Source organism: Euphorbia lathyris, chromosome 1, assembly GCF_963576675.1.
Source record: "Euphorbia lathyris chromosome 1, ddEupLath1.1, whole genome shotgun sequence".
NCBI lineage: Eukaryota > Viridiplantae > Streptophyta > Magnoliopsida > Malpighiales > Euphorbiaceae > Euphorbia > Euphorbia lathyris.
The window spans coordinates 94,542,293-94,560,377 of record NC_088910.1 but is presented as its reverse complement, the minus strand read 5'-3'; the positions used below and the strand labels follow the sequence as shown (position 1 = coordinate 94,560,377).

The 18,085-nt window shown below is 29.6% G+C and overlaps 2 long non-coding RNA genes across 2 annotated transcripts; both read left to right on the top strand.

The window, feature by feature from the left end:
• The first annotated feature begins 4,582 nt into the window (after nt 1–4,582).
• Nucleotides 4,583–5,183, top strand: LOC136211664 (uncharacterized). The gene is made up of 3 exons (XR_010678865.1): nt 4,583–4,684; nt 4,828–4,896; nt 4,984–5,183. It is a non-coding gene; the product is annotated as an uncharacterized lncRNA (long non-coding RNA).
• A 6,032-nt stretch (nt 5,184–11,215) lies between these two features.
• Nucleotides 11,216–11,813, top strand: LOC136211653 (uncharacterized). Its single transcript, XR_010678854.1, has 3 exons — nt 11,216–11,328; nt 11,463–11,531; nt 11,617–11,813. It is a non-coding gene; the product is annotated as an uncharacterized lncRNA (long non-coding RNA).
• Nucleotides 11,814–18,085: the final 6,272 nt, after the last annotated feature.

Here is an 18,085-nt window from a genome sequence, read left to right as displayed (position 1 = left end):
TGCATCGTTTAGCTGAACAAGAAATAAAGCGTTCCAACGTATTAATTTTTCTATTCAATTTTTGGATTTTCTTTGGAGGATCCATGTTGATGATAGCTTGGATTTTGGATTTGCTTCAATATGCCGCTGATAAATCATAAATCCCAAGAACTTACCCGAAGACACCCCGAATGTGCATTTTTTAGGATTCGGCTTGAGATTCTGCTCCTGTAAGGTAGCGATGACTGTGACTAAATCAGTTGCATGCTTTTCTACAGTCCGGCTTTTAACAATCATGTCATCAACATGAATTTCCACTTTGTCTATAATGAGTTTTTTTTTTATATCTGGTTTACTAGTCGCTGGTATGTAGCACATGCATTTTTTAGCACGAATGACATTACATTATAACCATACGTACTTCATCCGTCCGAAAGCATGTTCATAATATGTCCACTAGATTCATTAGAATTTGATGATATCCAGCTGCAGTATCCAGGAGTGAATAAACTGCATAGCTTGCCATTGAATCTATCAACATATCAATGCAAGGTAATGGGTATGAATCTTTAGGACAAGCCTTATTCAAGTCAGTGAAATCAACATATAGACGCCATTTGCCCTTAGCTTTTTTTTACTAGAATGACATTAGCAATCCATTTTTCATAATAGACCTCTTTGATGTGCTTACAGTCTAGGAGCCTTTTTTACTTCAGTTTGTATTATTTTTTGCTTTTCAATCCCATGATTTGTTTCTTCTGAATAACCGGAGTGGCCTCCGGATTGTCATTTAAAGAATGCATCATGAACTTCGGAGATACTCTTGTTACATCTTTTGGACACCAAACAAAAGTATTAAGATTAGCTTTTAGGGTTTCCACCATAGCTGCCTTCGGCTGTTTGCAGAGATCTGGAGAAATTTCACTTTGGCCAGTCAGGCTGTTTCTAAGGTACCTACTGGCTCTGCTCTTTCCCTTTCTTCCTCGATAGCATCCTGCAATGGCTTCATAAGTCTCTTGAGCAACGAATTGATTACCTTCTGCAACTGCCATGCCGCATTGGGTTGGGATTTTCCATGCCAAATGATGGATGGAAAGAGCGCCTGCTGATTCTGATAAGAGTGGTCACCCAATAATTACATTGTAAGGTAAAATGGAATCAATTATCAAGAATTCAGCAGTTGTATTCCACTTGACATGGCCATCACCAATTGCTATTTTCATTTATGTACTGCCTAAGAGGGGAATGTCCCGATATCCCTACTAGAGGTGACAAAGTAGGAGCCAACCTCCCTTGATCTAGGCATAAAGCTTCATATGCCTTAGAGTGATGATGTTGATGGAGCTTCCTATATCAATAAAAACTCTTCGTACCTTGTATTCTTCTAGTAGAATTTCAATGACTAAGGCATCATGGTGTGTTAGACGAGAAAAACTTCCAAAATAAGTTAAGATATGGATTCGGCTATCCGCTCATTGTCATTGAATACTCATTTTCTTTTAACAAAACGATCTTCCTTTAGGCCACCTACTATTACATTAATCACTCCTCTAGGAGCATGCTCTTTGTGATGTTTATCTTTAGGCTCCCTAGATTTGATTGCATTCTTAAGAAATTTATCCAGCTTTCCAACTTCATCCATCTTATTCAGCTTAGCATAGACTGCTTTTCACCAATCACCAAAGTGACTACATTGAGGTTGTTTTTTTTTTGCCTTTCCTGCAGTAAAAGGTTGGAACATACACCAAGAAGATATGGACACATTGATGAGAAATTGTACCTAGTCCAACCAAAAGGGTATGATAAGGCTCAACATGGTCAATATTACAAGTTGTCAAAATCCATGTATGGTTTAAAATAGGCAGGCAAATAATGGAATTTGGAATTCACCAATAAGCCTTTTTTAATGGGGTTTTTTTTTATAAATCCATTCGTGATTATTGTCTCTTCACTAAACACATTGGCATTGATTTTTTGGTCTTTATAGTTAATGTAAATGGCATTTTAATGTTTAGAAACTTCAAATGTTCTTATATAGGAGATTGAGGATGAATTATGCAAGGCTTTTACTACAAAGGAATGGGTTATGCCAAGTATTTTCCTGGCATTGAGTTGGCAAGATCATCCTCTAGTATTGTATTATCACATCAATCATATATCAAAGATATGATATGAGATACTGCTCCCTAAGACATTAAAATATATGTCATTTTCAATAATACTGCTCATACGCACTCCTTATTTATTTTTTATTACTAAATTATTATTTGTTGTTATATTTACTAATAGTGAGAGAAGATAGATTATTAATAATAAACTATTAATAAAAAATGAAATAAAGAGAGGACTGTGAATGAGGAGAGAGTTGTTGCACGGGAAGCTGACTTATTTTCAAAATGGTTAGTAGGGATGTTCGCTAGTATTGCTAATTGAAAAAACAAAGAGTCATCACAATGGTAGTATCAGAACTCTAGCGACAGGAAAACAACTTTCTATGAAATAAAGTCCTGCTCCCAGCCATTGTTTGTGTTCCGTAATGTCTGGAGTTGCTCAGGAATTACCAGGTCTATAATCAGTTAGCCACAAGGTCCTCCTTTGTATCCCCTGGCCGAGCAAAGTGGTTGTTGCCTGCGCTGAACGACCTCAAGGTCAACATCCATGCGGTTGTGGAGACTAACTCCAAGAGGATAGGCTTTGGTTTCGTATGTAGGGATTGGATGGGGCGGATTGTAGCCTGCAGGATGCTCTATATGCAGGGGCTTATGGATTGAAGTTGGAATTGTAATGGATCCATAGACAAGCCTTGGATCGAGTCACAGTGGAAACATATGTCCATGCAGTTATTGAGCGACTATGTGGAAGAAGACCGAACATTACAAAGTTTGGTGTTCTTTTAGAATCATGTAATAGCCTTGCAAGTCTTTGTCGAATCACTAAAATTGTTTTTGTTAGACGAGAGACGAATAGAGTAGCACATACACTTTCCAAAACATCTTTTAATTGGCCTTGTCCAATTTATTGGAATTCAGCTCCTCTTTTTGCGAGAGGTTATTACTTTATCTCATGTCCAAGTTATTTCTATTTATAACATCTTTTCCTTAAAAAAAAGAATGAGGAGAGCGATTCCTCATAGAGATATTACAGACACTTAATAATTTGAGTAGGAATTAACAGAGTTTTTGTTAGAGGGAATATAGGAAGTATGATAGGAATAAACAAACATGTGATATGTTATCTCATGTTTGTTTGGAAGATAGGAGAGTAAGACAAGAGAGGGATAAACCTCTTATCCCACTAAAGTTAAATCTAGATGGAGGTGATATAAAACATGAAAATAACTTATTTAGATGGAAAAATCTAATTTATCCTTCAAATTTTATTATTTATTTAATTTGTTATGTTTTGAAAATTTAGCAGGGTGTATCAAATAATTCTAAAGTTAATTTTAATCTTTGAACTTTTAAAAACCTAAGTTTGTCTATATATTATTGTAATATTAATACATCAACAACAACAAAGCCTTAGTCCCGAAATGATTCGGGGATTATTGTAATATTAATATTGAATAAAATTAATTAAATTTAATCTATCATCTTAAATATTTTAGTTATTCCATTTTTTGTGTTTTGAAAATTTAATACCGTGCTCCAAGTATTTCTCAATTTATTATATTTTTTGTATTTTAAAAATTTAATACAGTGTTCCAAGTATTTCTCAAGTTATTCCATTTTTTATATTTTGAAAATTTAATATAGTATCCAAATATTTCTCAAGTTAGTTTGATAGATTAAATTTAATTAATTTTAGTCCATTGTTGTACTACAATAATATATACTTTCTATTTAAATTTGGATAGAGGTAATGTAGTAAAATGAATCATTTTATCTCTATCTCTATCCTACATATCAAATATGAGATAATAAACATTCATATCTTATTTTTATGCTTATCCTAATTTTTTTTATCTTTTTTCCCATCTCTATCACAACCTTTATCAATGTTCTCATAGAATAGTAAGGGCGTGTTTGGTTACATACTTTTCACCTCTTGTTTGTCTTTTCATTTTAAAAATCAGAGTTTGAGGTGTTTGGTTAGACATCTCTTATTTGCATTTTACAGATGAAAAGTAGCTTTTTACAAAAACAGAAAATCTCTGCTTTTTGAAAAAACAGTCTTTTCCAAAGGTAAACAGTAAACAAGAGCAGGAACCAGTAAACAGGAACAACAAACAGCAAGTAGTCAAACGGACCCTAAACGTCTCATAGGGGGTACTGGAGTTAATTTTCTTAACTATTGAAATTTAAATTTAATACATAATAAAAAAGTCTATTGGAAATATAGGTTTTCAAGATATTTTTAAAACAAAAACACGTAGTCGACCTATTATTTTTATTTATATTTTTTTCAATTATGGGATGTGACGGCACATCAATAATAACCCCACAAAAAACATCAATGTCATTCAATAGAATGAGATTGAAGAACAGAAGATGTCAGATTTTAAATTAAAAGTAATAAATAAAATTAATTGACATGTGGCAATCAGAGATTGGGTAGAAAGTAATATAAATATTGATGAAAGCAAAAGGATTTTTTCATCAAAATTAACAGCAAAAGAAAAAACAATTAACTAAAAGAAAGAAAGAAGAAGATGAATACTAAGGATATGAGTTTCCAAGCTGGAAAGGCCACTGGCCAAGCTCAGGTTTTTTTTTTTTTTTTAATTTATTTTACATTTTACATTTTCTTTTTTCTTTTATAATTATATATATTTATATTTTTTTCGTAACTTTATAATTACTTTATTTGTTTTCACCATTAGACTCTGTATGTTTTAATGATTTTCAGGAGAAATCAAACCAGCTTACGAAGAATGCCACGAGTGCAGCTGTGTCTGCCAAGGACTCATGCACAGGGGTTCGTTGGATCTCTTATTTTAATTTTTTTCTGAATAGGAATTACTATTTAATTAAAATTAACAAATGAAAATTAATTAATATGCAGGCTGGGCAGCAAGTTATGAAAACAGCAACGAATGCTACTAAAGTTGTAAAAGACAAAGTTGGAATTAAGAAATAGTTCAAAGATATATATTTTTTTTTTAAATGTTGTATCCCAGTTTTCACTTTGCCAAATAACTTAAGTGCCTCTTCTTTTCTTTTATTTCCATTTTCTTTTATAATCTATAGAGTTTCTTATTTTCATTATCTTCCAAGTATATAAATATTCAAGATTTTTATTATGAAATCATAAGGTTTTTTTTTATTATCAATACAGCAAACTGGCGTATGAAGCTTTATAACCCGATCCAGACCGAAAAGTTAATATACCTATCATGTCAATAACACATATTTAACATACATCACCATGTAGCGATTAAAAAATAAAAATGAATTAGATCAATTTGTGATACCAAGTATGGTTAGGATATTTAGATAATTCATTTTTTTTTAATTACCACAAGGCCCCACATATTAGACATATTGTGACGTGTTATTAATCCATGTAAGGTTATAAAAAACGATAGATAGTACTAGTCGGGCGAACATGGCCCTCGATAATATTAATTAATCAGGGATTAGTCGGTGATTAATTAGATTTTTGTTAATAAACAAATCGTTATATAAATTCAATTAAAATATATATTATACTATTTAAAAATAATAATATAAAATTATTTAATACAGAAAGCACGTATATTTGTAATATATATCTTTAAAAATATGCAAACATCAACATTCCAATAACAATGTCATTGAAACAAATCAAACAAATAAAATATAAATGTTTAGAAGTAATATAATTTACTAAAAGATATTAAACAATGTTTTAAAATCTTCAATCATATTATGAAAATGAGTAGATACTGCAATTAAGCTAAAATATCTGAAATAATAGACACAATTCACGAATAACCATGCGACTATATTCACAAGTGAATTATAACTAAGTAAAAAAAAAATTAATAATAAAAACCATTTTTATTCATCATCATTTATATGGTGCCTAGGTGGGCTAGGCAAAGCTCAAACGGTTAAAAACCACCTAGGGGTAAAAAAGACGTTCAAATAAACTAATCGGGAAAATCAGAGGAAATTTTCGATTTTGAGCGACTTTGGACAGGTTGGTGACTAAAGAATTAGTACACGCAACTACATCTCCGCTGATCTATATGCCCTGACGGCAACTTTCGGTGAGTCTTAGTTTGTTTGATAATCTTGAACCATGATTCCTCCACTGTCAATGTGAAAGAGTGTCAATCGATATAGAATGAACCGAGTGCTAACTCCATGCTCGAACTACAATCCCTAATTAATCTACACTCTTACCCCTGCCTTTAGACGAAAAGAAAGAAGTTCTAGAGAGACTATGGTAGTAAGGCGATGAATGTCTTCACTTGGTCACCACCTCCTTAGACTCGAGCTTTGAAAATGTCATCTATCCCTTATCTCTCCTCCCACACAAGTTAGGAAGCCGTGGCCAAAACCTGGCGAATTAGCTTAAATGTCTAAGTGGCTTTGTTTTTAAACACCAGATAAACGTCAACTTCAAGTGAACTAGATTATGGGTTTCAGCCTTAGTGACATTGTAGCCATAAATTTAGGACCTGTTTAGTTCAGATGTTAGTTAATAGTTGTTGCTGTTGCTATTAGTTGTTAACGGTTACAGTTTTGTTGTTAGCTATTTGTTATTAATTGTTTAATTATTAGTGTTTTATAAAATTATATTGAATTATTGCTGTTACTTGTTCTTTCGATAATCATTTGTGTACTGCTTAAGAGGGGAATGTCCTGAAATCCTTACTAAAGGTGACAAAGTAGGAGCCAACCTCCCTTGATCTAGGTACAAAGCTTCATATGCCTTAGAGTGATGATGTTGATGGAGCTTCCTATATCAATAAAAACTCTTCGTACCTTGTATTCTTCTAGCAAAATTTCAATGTCTAAGCCATCATTGTGTGTTAAACGAGAAAAACTTCAAAAATAATTTCAGATATAGATTCGGCTATCCGCTTATTGTCATTGAATACTTGTTTTCTTTTAATAGAACGATCTTCCTTTAGGCCGCCTACTATTACATTAATTACTCCTCTAGGAGCATGAGCTACTTGATGTTTATCTTTAGGCTCCCTAGATTTGATTGCATTATTAAGAAATTTATCCAGCTTTCCACATTTCCACCTTCAGCCATCTTATTCAGCTTAGCATAGACTGCTTTTCACCAATCACGAAGGTGACTACAATAAGGTTGTTTTTTTTGCATTTGCTGCAGTAAAAGGTTGGAACATACATCAAGAAGACATGGACACATTGATGAGAAATTGTACCTAGTCCCACCAAAAGGGTATGATAAAGCTCAACATGGTCAATATTACAAGTTGTCAAAATCCATGTATGGGTTAAAATAGGCAGGCAAGCAATGGAATTTAGAATTCACCAATAAGCCTTTTTTAATGGGTTTTTATAAATCCATTCATGATTAATGTCTAAACACGTTGGCATTGATTTCTTGGTCTTTATAGTTAATGTAAATGCCATTTTAATTTTGGAAACTTCAAATGTTCTTGTATAGGAGATTGAGGATGAATTATGCTTTTACTATAAAGGACATAGGCTATGCCAAGTATTTTCATGGCATTGAGTTGGCAAGATCATCCTCTAGTATTATATTATCACAACAATCATATATCAAAGATATGATATAAGTACTAGTCTGGAGGAAGATAAAGAAGTCACCAATCCTTTTCTGCAGGGTTACATTTCACTAACGATTCTCTTGTATGTGCTCATCTTGACATATACAGAAGATTGGTGGGAAATTATTATACCTAGGATTCACCATGCTTGATATCGGTTTCATAACTCAACATTTGAGTCATTTTTTTTAACTTCACCACTTGATAAAAGCTAATTTTCATGTATAAAAGACAAACAATAGTTGTCTAACAAAACACCTAAAACTTTCATTTTTAATATGAAAAGTTAACAAGATGAGAAAATGAAATTAACAAACACCCCCTAAGACATTAAAATATATGTCATTTTCAATAATACTCCTCATACTCACTCCTTATTTTTTTTTTATTAAAATTATTATTTGTTGTTATATTTACTAATAGTGAGAGAAGAGAGATTATTCAATAAAAAATTATTAATAAAAAATGAAATAAAGAGAGGACTATGAATGAGGAGAGAGTTGTTGCACGGAAAGCCGGCTTGCTTTCAGAATGGTTAGTAGGGATTTTCGCTAGTATTACTAATCAGGAGAACAAGGAGTCATCACAATGGTAGTATCGGAACTCTAGCGACATGAAAACAACTTCCTGTGAAATAAAGTCTTGCTCCCAGCCATTGTTTGTGTTCCGTAATGTCTGGGGTTGCTCCGGAATTACTAGGTCTATAATCGGTTAGCCACAAGGTCCTCCTTCTTTGTATTCCCTAGCCGAGCAAAGTGGTTGCTGTCTGCGTTGAATGACCTCAAGGTCAACATCGATGCGTTGTGGATATTAACTCTAGGAGGATAGGCTTTGGTTTCATATGCAGGGATTGGATGGGGCGGATTGTAGCCAGCAAGGTGCTCTATATGCATGGGGTTTGGAAGCCTTGCTATGTAGGGGCATATGGACTGAAGTTGGCATTCGAATGGATCCATAGACAAGCATGGGATCGATTCACACTGGAAACGGATGCCCAGGCAGTTATTGAGCGACTGGATGGAAGAAGACCGAACATTACGAAGTTTGGTGTTCTTTTAGAATCATGTAATAGCCTTGCAAGTCTTTGTCGAATCACTAAAATTGTTTTTGTTAGGCGAGAGACAAATATGGTAGCAAATACACTTGCCAAAACATCTTTGAATTGGTCTTGTCCAATTTATTAGAATTCACCTCCTCCCTTTTGCGAGAGGTGGGAGGTTATTACTTTATCTGATGTCCGAGATATTTCTATTTATAAGATCTTTTCCTTTAAAAAAAAGAATGAGGAGAGAGATTTCTCATGGAGATATAGGGGGTGTTTGTTTTAGCTTTTTGGAGGAGCATTTAGCGTTTCACTCCAAACCGCAGGAAAAATAGTGTTTGGTTAGGTTTATGTAACCGTAGCGTTTAGTATTTTTTCTGAAATCTGCAACATTTTGGAGCGTTTCACGAAAAGCTCCTATTTGGAGCTTTTCATAAACAGTTGTTTGTAGTTATTTGTTATTGACAAAATTATCCTTTTTATTTCCACAAAATACGTTTATTCTTTAACATTATTTATATTTCTACAAAATAATTACCGGAAGAATATTTTTTTATTGCGTTCAATAAATTTTTTATTTTTTATATAGATTATTTTTATTAATTTGTGTAACACATTTTTTATTTTATAATAGGATAAAGTGCAAAAATACCCCTAACATTTATAGCCAGGAGCAATTTTACCTTTTAACGTCTAAAATGGTGCAATTATACACCTAATGTTGGCAATCAAAATCAATTTCATCACTGATATTGATAAGTTTGGTCAATTTGAGAAATAATTTATCAAACTGCCTTCTTGGTCATGAATATTGTCATCTACACTTCACATGTGTACCATTTTATCGTTGTTAGTAACCGATCACAAACATATGATTAGACATGCATTTTTTTTAAGAAAATAAAAAAAATATTTGTACAAGTTGGACAAAAAAAATTCAAATATTTCACCGAATTTATAAATATTAATTTTCAATTTTATTATTAAATTACAAAAAAAAATATGAAATCTCTTTTTTAAAACTACTGATATGTGCAATTGGTGTAGAATAAGAAATAAAATATCTATGTTTTCTAATAATAATTGAAATCGGCCCAACTTGTCAATGTTATGGATAAATTGCTCTTAACTGCTAGTGTTATGGGTAAAATTGCATCATTTTAGATGTTAAGAGTAAAATTATTCATAGTTGTAAACATTATGGGTAATTTTTTCATATTTTTTCCTTTTATAATTTCATCGTTTATTAATTTAAAACATGTCCATTTTAGACATTTTAAATCCGAACAGCAGCATTTCAATATAATTTTACCAAACACTAGTAATTAAACAGCTAACAACTTACTGCAACTGCAAACAGCTAACAGCTTACTGCAACTGCAAACAGCTAACAGCAACCGCAACAGCTATTAGCTAACAGCTGAACCAAACGGGCCCATAATAGACACTTAATAATTTGAGTAGGAATTAACGTGATGTTTGTTAGATGGGATATAGGAGGTGAGATAGGGATAAAAAACTAGATAAATTATCTAATGTTTGTTTGAGAGATATGAGAGTGAGACAATGGAGGAATAAGTCTCTTATCCTACTAAAGTTATATACATATAGGGGATGGTATAAGACATGTGGATAACTTATTTAAATGGAAAAGTTTAATTTGTCCTTCAAATTTTATTATTTATTTCATTTGTTATGTTTTGAAAAATTTTGTAGGGTGTATCAAATATTTCTAAAGTTAATTTTAATTTTTGAACTTTTAAAAACTTAAATTTGTCGATATATTATTGTAGTATTAATGTTGAATAAAATTAATTAAATTTAGTCTATCATTTTAAATATATTAGTTATTCCATTTTTTGTTTTTTAAAAATTTAATACAGTGTTCCTAGTATTTCTCGAGTTACTCCATCTTTTGTATTTTGAAAATTTAATTAAGTGTTTCAAGTATTTCTCAGGTTATTCCATTTTTTTGTATTTTGAAAATTTAATACAATATTCCAAATATTTCTCAAGTTAAATTGATAAATTAAATTTAATTAATTTCAGTCCACATTGATACGACAATAGTATATACTTTCAATTTAAATTTGAACTGAAGTAATGTAGTAAAATGAATTATTTTATCTCTATCTCTATCATACATATCAAATAAATAAACTCTCATTTTTTATTTTTATCTCTATCTCAACGTTTATCTCTATCCTCATAGAATACTACATACCCGTAAAGGGTACTGCTGTTAAGTCTCGAAATATAGGTTTTGAAGATATTTTAAAACAAAAAATACGTAGTGGACCTATTATTTTTATTTATACTTTTATTGAATTATGGGATGTGACGGCACAGCAATATTACCCCCACAAAAAATCAAAGTAAAAATAAGATGTCAGATTTTAAAGTAAAAATAATAAATAAAATTAATTGACATGTGATGTGGCAAGCAGAGATTGGGTAGAAAGTAATATAAATATTGATGAAACAGAAGGATTTTTTCATCAATTAACAGCAAACAAACAGAAAAAAAACCAAGTAACTAAAAGAAAGAAAGAAGAAGATGAATACCAAGGATACTAGTTTCCAAGCTGGAAAGGCTGCTGGCCAAGCTCAGGTTTTTTCATTAATTTTACATTTTACATTATCTTTTTCATTTTTCTTTTATAATTATATACACATAAAGCCTTCTATGGTACTTTGATTTTGACAAATTTCACAATTGGACTCTGTATTTTTAATAATTTTCAGGAGAAATCAAACCAGCTTATGAACAATGCCACGAGTGCAGCTGCGTCTGCCAAGGATTCATGCATAGGGGTTCGTTGGATCTCTTTTTTAATTTTTTCTGAATAGGAATTACTATTTAATTAAAATTAACAGATGAAAATTAATTAAAATGCAGGCTGGACAGCAAGTTATGAAAACAGCAACTAGTGCGACTGAAGTTGTGAAGGACAAAGTTGGACTTAATAAGAAATAGTTGAAGATATTACTTTATTAGGAGGATAATCATTTCTCTTAAAATGTTGTATCCCAGTTTTCACTTTGCCAAATAAGTGCCTTTTCTTTTATAATCTATATACTACATATTATACTTAACATCTAGTTTAAAAAAACATATTTTATGAAAACAAAACAGATTTTTAAAAGGATGTATGTAGGTATTCTACTTGAATAGACTTTCTTATTTGGGTAAGTTATATATGTGGCTATTGAATTTTACTCATTTTAACATTGTGGCCACTGAACTTCAATTCTTAATGGTATGATCACTAACTTTTACACTTCCTAACACCGGTGGTCGCTCGACGTCTCAAAACGACCGTTGACGGTCTCAAAATAAAAATTCAAGGATTTAATGATATTATAAGGAACTTCAATTCTTGAAAATTTTCGTTTTGGGTTATTTAGGTGTTGTTTGGTTAGAAGAGGGGTGCATTTTTAGAGAGAGAAAGCTTCAGAAAATATGATTTTGGAAAATAAAAAATGTGGTTTCATGGTAACGGCCATTCTGAACAACTTTAATTCTTGAATATTTTCATTTTGCGGTCATTAATGGTCATTTTAAGGAGTTAGTTAAAGTTGAATGATTATCTGATTAAAAATTCTAAAATTCAGTGGTCATACCATTAAAAATTTAAAATCCAGTGGCTATAATGTTAAAATTGTAAAGTTCAATGGCCATGAGTGTAATTTACCCTTTCTTATTTTCATTATGTTCCAAGTGTATGCGTATGAAGCTTTATACCCGGACTCGGACTGAACATCAACAGCACTTCACCAACATATTTAACATATACTAGTCGAAAACCCGTGCGATGCACGGGGTATGAAACTTTTATATAATTTAGATAAATAAATAAATTGACATATTTACTTTTAAATACTTTTATATCATGCTATGAAAAAAATTTATATTATGTATATTTGAAATTAATATATATTTTTTAATGATAATTCAAATTAAATTAATATTAAAAATAATTGACTACTTTTTTATAGAATTTTAACTAAAGATGAATGATTTATTTATTTTTACAAAATTCAATAATTTGTACTTTTTAGGAATTTTAATACATTTTCATATTCCAATTATTATGTGAAACAATAATAATAAAATAGCAGATTAATTAAGAAATATATTAGAATATAATAAAAAACCAAAAATTGAATTAAACTATAATTAAAATTAAATATTATATTTACGATACAAAAGAATTACAATATAGGTTAAACAAAAATTGAATTAAACTATAATTAAAATTAAATATTATTATCTACGATACAAAAGAATTACAATCTATGTTAAAATGGAAGCAACATCAATATATTATTCTATAAACTATTACAATCAATACTTTTCTAATGTTGCATATGAAGAAACTTTATCAATTCAATATGTTACATATAAAAAAATAAAATTCGTAAGAATTAGTCACAAATTCATCTTGATGATAATTATTTTGGTTGATGGAATTTCATGATCACCAAGTATTCGAATTCAATTATTCATTCTGCTACAATAACCCAATATATCTAATTGAATTAGTTTAAGATAATGATTTCTCCTATTTTCATCTCGTAATATCTCATCAAGACATTCGATCAATTTGTTCTTCATTCTTTCACTATATAGAATATCAGCCATACTCGCATATATCAATTATTTGACTTTATTAATATTTTCTAATAATTATATATTCTTGAATTTTGTAAGTAAGAAAAATAAACAAAAGAATTGAAAAAAAATAAAGGGACGAAAAAGATAATTAGGAGACAACAATCTTCCTCTCGGTTTTTTTTTTTTGAAAATAAGAGAGAATGTCGAGACATAAGCGTATAAAGAGGAGAGTGAAAATATTTTTTGCCCACTAATTAAACATTTTATTTTTTCTTAATAAAATATTAAGTCTATAAATTAATTTTAGTTAAATAGAATTAAATCGCAATTGTAACCACTCACTACAAAAAAACGTTTTATAATTAATATGTGAAATTAATTATATTAATTAGAATCATTATGCTCAACATCTGAGAATTTGAAGAGATTCAAATAATAATATTTTCTTAATTAATATTTTTCAATAATTTGTCCTATAATCATATTTCATTTTCATCTGTTAAAAACTCTTGAAATACTAACAATTTTGTACGAACCATAATATAATAGTTAAAAATTATATAAGCCAATGTTGCAAAAGCAATTATCTCAATATCCATAATTAATGTGCATTTTTAGGATTTTGAGCATCAAAATTTATTTTTATTTACCTTGATTTTGAATTCGTATCTAGCATAATCCACATTCTTCAAGAATAAACATCTTATCAAGCGTATTAGACGCTTACAATCTCCTTGCCTAGAAAATTGGGAAAAAATAACTTCTTGATAATAATAATAATAATAATAATATAACATAATTTATATTGAAATAAACTTCATTGTAAGTATAATATTCCAATATCTCTTTAATATTTTATTTAATATGTCTCAAACTTCAATGAACAACTATCGTGTGAAACTTTATATCTATTTGTACCAAAATGCATAAAAATAAAAAATACAATCCATATCAATTAGCTAAACTCAAACTAAAAAATGAGTGGATTTCAATATGTTTCGAATTAGAAAAATTAATCTAACTTCAATTAAAACTAAAAATTGAGTTCATAAAAAGCCGAAAATCTAAATTTTAGTTAGAGTTAACAATCAAAACGATAACACCTAGGAACATATACTAAAAAAGAATGCAAATATACAAAATCTTTATTTTAGTCATTTTGAAAAATAAATAAATAAAAAAGAAAACATGGATAAGGTAGCGAGAGGTATGGAATATGGATAACGACAGAAATGGAATTTCATCTCTGAAAGATGAAACTATAACAATAATTGTTTAATAAAAATAAAACAACAGAACAATTGAGAAAGCCAAAAATTGAGTTCATATAAAGCCGAAAATCTAAATTTTAGTTAAGAGTTAGCAATCGAAACGATAACACCTAGCAACATATACTAAAAAAGAATACAAATTTATAAAATCTTCTGAAAAAAAAAAGACAAATAAAAAAGAAAACATGGATAAGGTAGGTATGGAACCTGGATAACGACAGAAAGAGAATTTCATCTCTGAAAAAATGAAACTATAACGACTATTGTTTAATAAAAAGAAAACAACAACACAATTGAGAACAAAAATAACTACAACATATGAAAAAAAATCAATAATTACCTTGAGAAACATAAGAATTTCTTGTAATTTTTGACACTTTTGTGTTTTCCGGTTTTAGTTGTTCATGCATCTTCTATTTCTGTCGGATTTCTTCAATTGAAGCTATCAGTTTGGAAAAAAAAAGACAAATAAAAAAGAAAACATGGATAAGATAGCGAGAGGTATAGAACTTGGGTAACAACAGAAATGAATCTGAAAGATTAAACTATAACAACTATTGTTTAATAAAAATAAAACAACAACATAATTGAGAACAGAATAACTACAACATATGAAAAAAATCGAATATTTACCTTCAGAAATATAATATTATCTATCGTGACCAATGAATATAATGATGGAATACTATCTATCATGCTTTATATAGAAGTTTATTTGTAACTTTTGGATTTCCTTTACTTTGTGTTTTTTCATCTTCCCGTAACTCTTGATTTCTTTTATTATTTTAATTAATAGGCTAGTAATTATTTAATATATTATAAATATAAATTTTTTATTTGTAATTAATTAAATATTTATTTTTAATTAATTAAATATTTTTAATCTAATTTTTTACTACGTTGACAACTCATCAAAAAGACATCTAAAACACTTCTCATTTCTCTCTGCTTCCGTAATTATATATAGTATATATAATTAATTAAATATTTTTAATCTGATTTTTTACTACGTTGACAACTCATCAAAAAGACATCTAAAACACTTCTTCTCATTTCTCTCTGCTTCCGTAATTATATATAGTATAGATATGCCACCATGTAGTGATTAAAAAATAAAAATGAATTGGATTAATTTGGATTAATGTAAAATTATTTAATATAGAAAACATACATATTTATAATATATATTTTTAAAAATATGCAAACGTCAACCTTCTAATAATAATATCATTGAAACAAATCAAACAAATAAAATATAACGTTTACAAGTAATATGATTTACTAAATGATATTAAACAATTTTTTTAAAATCTTCAATCATATTATGAAAACGAGTAGAGAATACAATTAAACCAAAATATCCAAAAATAATAAATATAATTTACGAATAACCATGCGACAATATTCACAAGTGAATTATAACAAAGTAAAAAAAAAATAATGAACATTTTTATTCAACATCATGTAGATGGTGCCTAGGCGGGCTAGGCAAAGCTCAAACGGTTTAAAACCGTCTGGGGGTAAAAAAACGTCCAAATAAACTAATCAGAAAAATCGAAGGAAATTTTTTATTTTGAGCACAGAAATGTCTTAGCAGCTTTGTTGTTAAACACCAGATAAACATCAACTTTCTAGTGAACTAGATTGTGGGTTTCAGCCTTAGTGACATTATAGACATAAATTTAGGGTCTGTTTGGTTCAGATGTTAGCGGATAGTTATTGCTATTAATTGTTAGCGATTGGAGTAAGCTATTTAATTATTAGTGTTTAGTAAAATTATATTGAACTGTTACCGTTATTTAAAATGTATATAATATAGACATGTTTTAAATTAATCTACAAATAAATTATAAAATAAAAAGTATATTACACAAATTAATAAAAAATTTATTGAACGCAACAAAACCTTATTCTTTCGATAAGCATGTTATATAAATAGAAACAATGTTGAAGAATAAACATATTTTGTAGAAATAAGAAGGATAATTTTGTTAATAACAAATAACTAAAAACAGCTGAAGCTTTTCTTGAAAACTTCCAAAACGCTATAATTTTCAAAGAAAATGTTAAACGATGTGGTTATATAAACCTAATCAAATGTTATATTTTCTACGATTTGGAATGAAATGTTAAACGTTTCTCCAAAAAGCAGAAACAAACACCCTCTTATTAATTTAGTTAGAGGTGACAAAAGTACACACGACCCGATTACACGATACGAAATCGACACGAAGTTTTAATGTTTGGGTTTAGCATAGTAGGTAATGTGTCATCTTTGGATCGATACGAAACCTATCACAGATTTTTGAGTTTGGTTAGGGTTGATATGCTAACTCGAAAGCGACACGAATATTTAAAATTATTGTTATATTCTTTCGTGTTTTTATGTCAATTTATTTGATAAAGATAATATAATTATTACTTGCTAATATGAATCAAACCTCCTAAATTGTTATAAACACATTATATTACCCTCTAACATGATATAATGGGACTCTTCGATGATTAGTGCTAACATGCTAATTTAAAAATGACATAAAACATTTAAAAATAGTACCATATCTTCTTATATTTTTATAAGTTATCATTAATATATATGTATAATAAAATTACATTAAATTCGAAAACACGATAAGAAATCGATACTAACCCAAATAGGTTAACACGATCAGGGGCGGATGTACCCCCCCCCCCCCCCCCCTTCATCCCATTATTAAAAAAAAAATTAAATCTAAAAATAAGGGTTAAAGTGCAAAAATACCCCTAATATTTTGGGTCAGGAGCAATTTTATCTCTAACGTCTAAAATGGTACAATTTTATCCCTAATGTTGGAAGCCAAAAGCAATTTTACCCCTAACGTTGATAAATTGAGTCAATTTGAGAAATAATTCATCAAACGGTCTTCTCGGTCATGAATAATAGTGTATGAAATTGATCCAATTTATTAACATTAGAGGTAAAATTGGTGCAAAATTACAAAATTGATATGCAATTGGTGCAAAATAAAGAAAAAAATGACTGTATTTTATAATAGTGTCTGAAATTGATCCAATTTATCAAAGTTAGAGATAAAATTGCTCTTGGCTACAAATATTAGGGGTAAAATTGCACCATTTTAAATGTTAGGGGTAAAATTGCACCTGACCCAAAACGTTAGGGATATTTGATGCGTAACAATCCGAGAATCCCGGAAATGGATGATTACGAGTCGGAAACCTTATAATTTACGTTTTTTATCAAAAAAATCATGAAAATAATGTATGACAATTGAACGATTTTGTATTTTTCGTCACCAAAAATTGAACAATTTTGCATTTTTTGTCATAAAAAATTAAACAATTTTACATTTTTTGTCTAAAATTTTTTTACGTAGAATTTTGCCACCGCTCCCTCAAATCCTGGATTCGCCACTGAACACGATTATGACACGAAAGTTTTTGGGTTGGGTTTGAGTTTACTTTTTTTGACACGAACACGA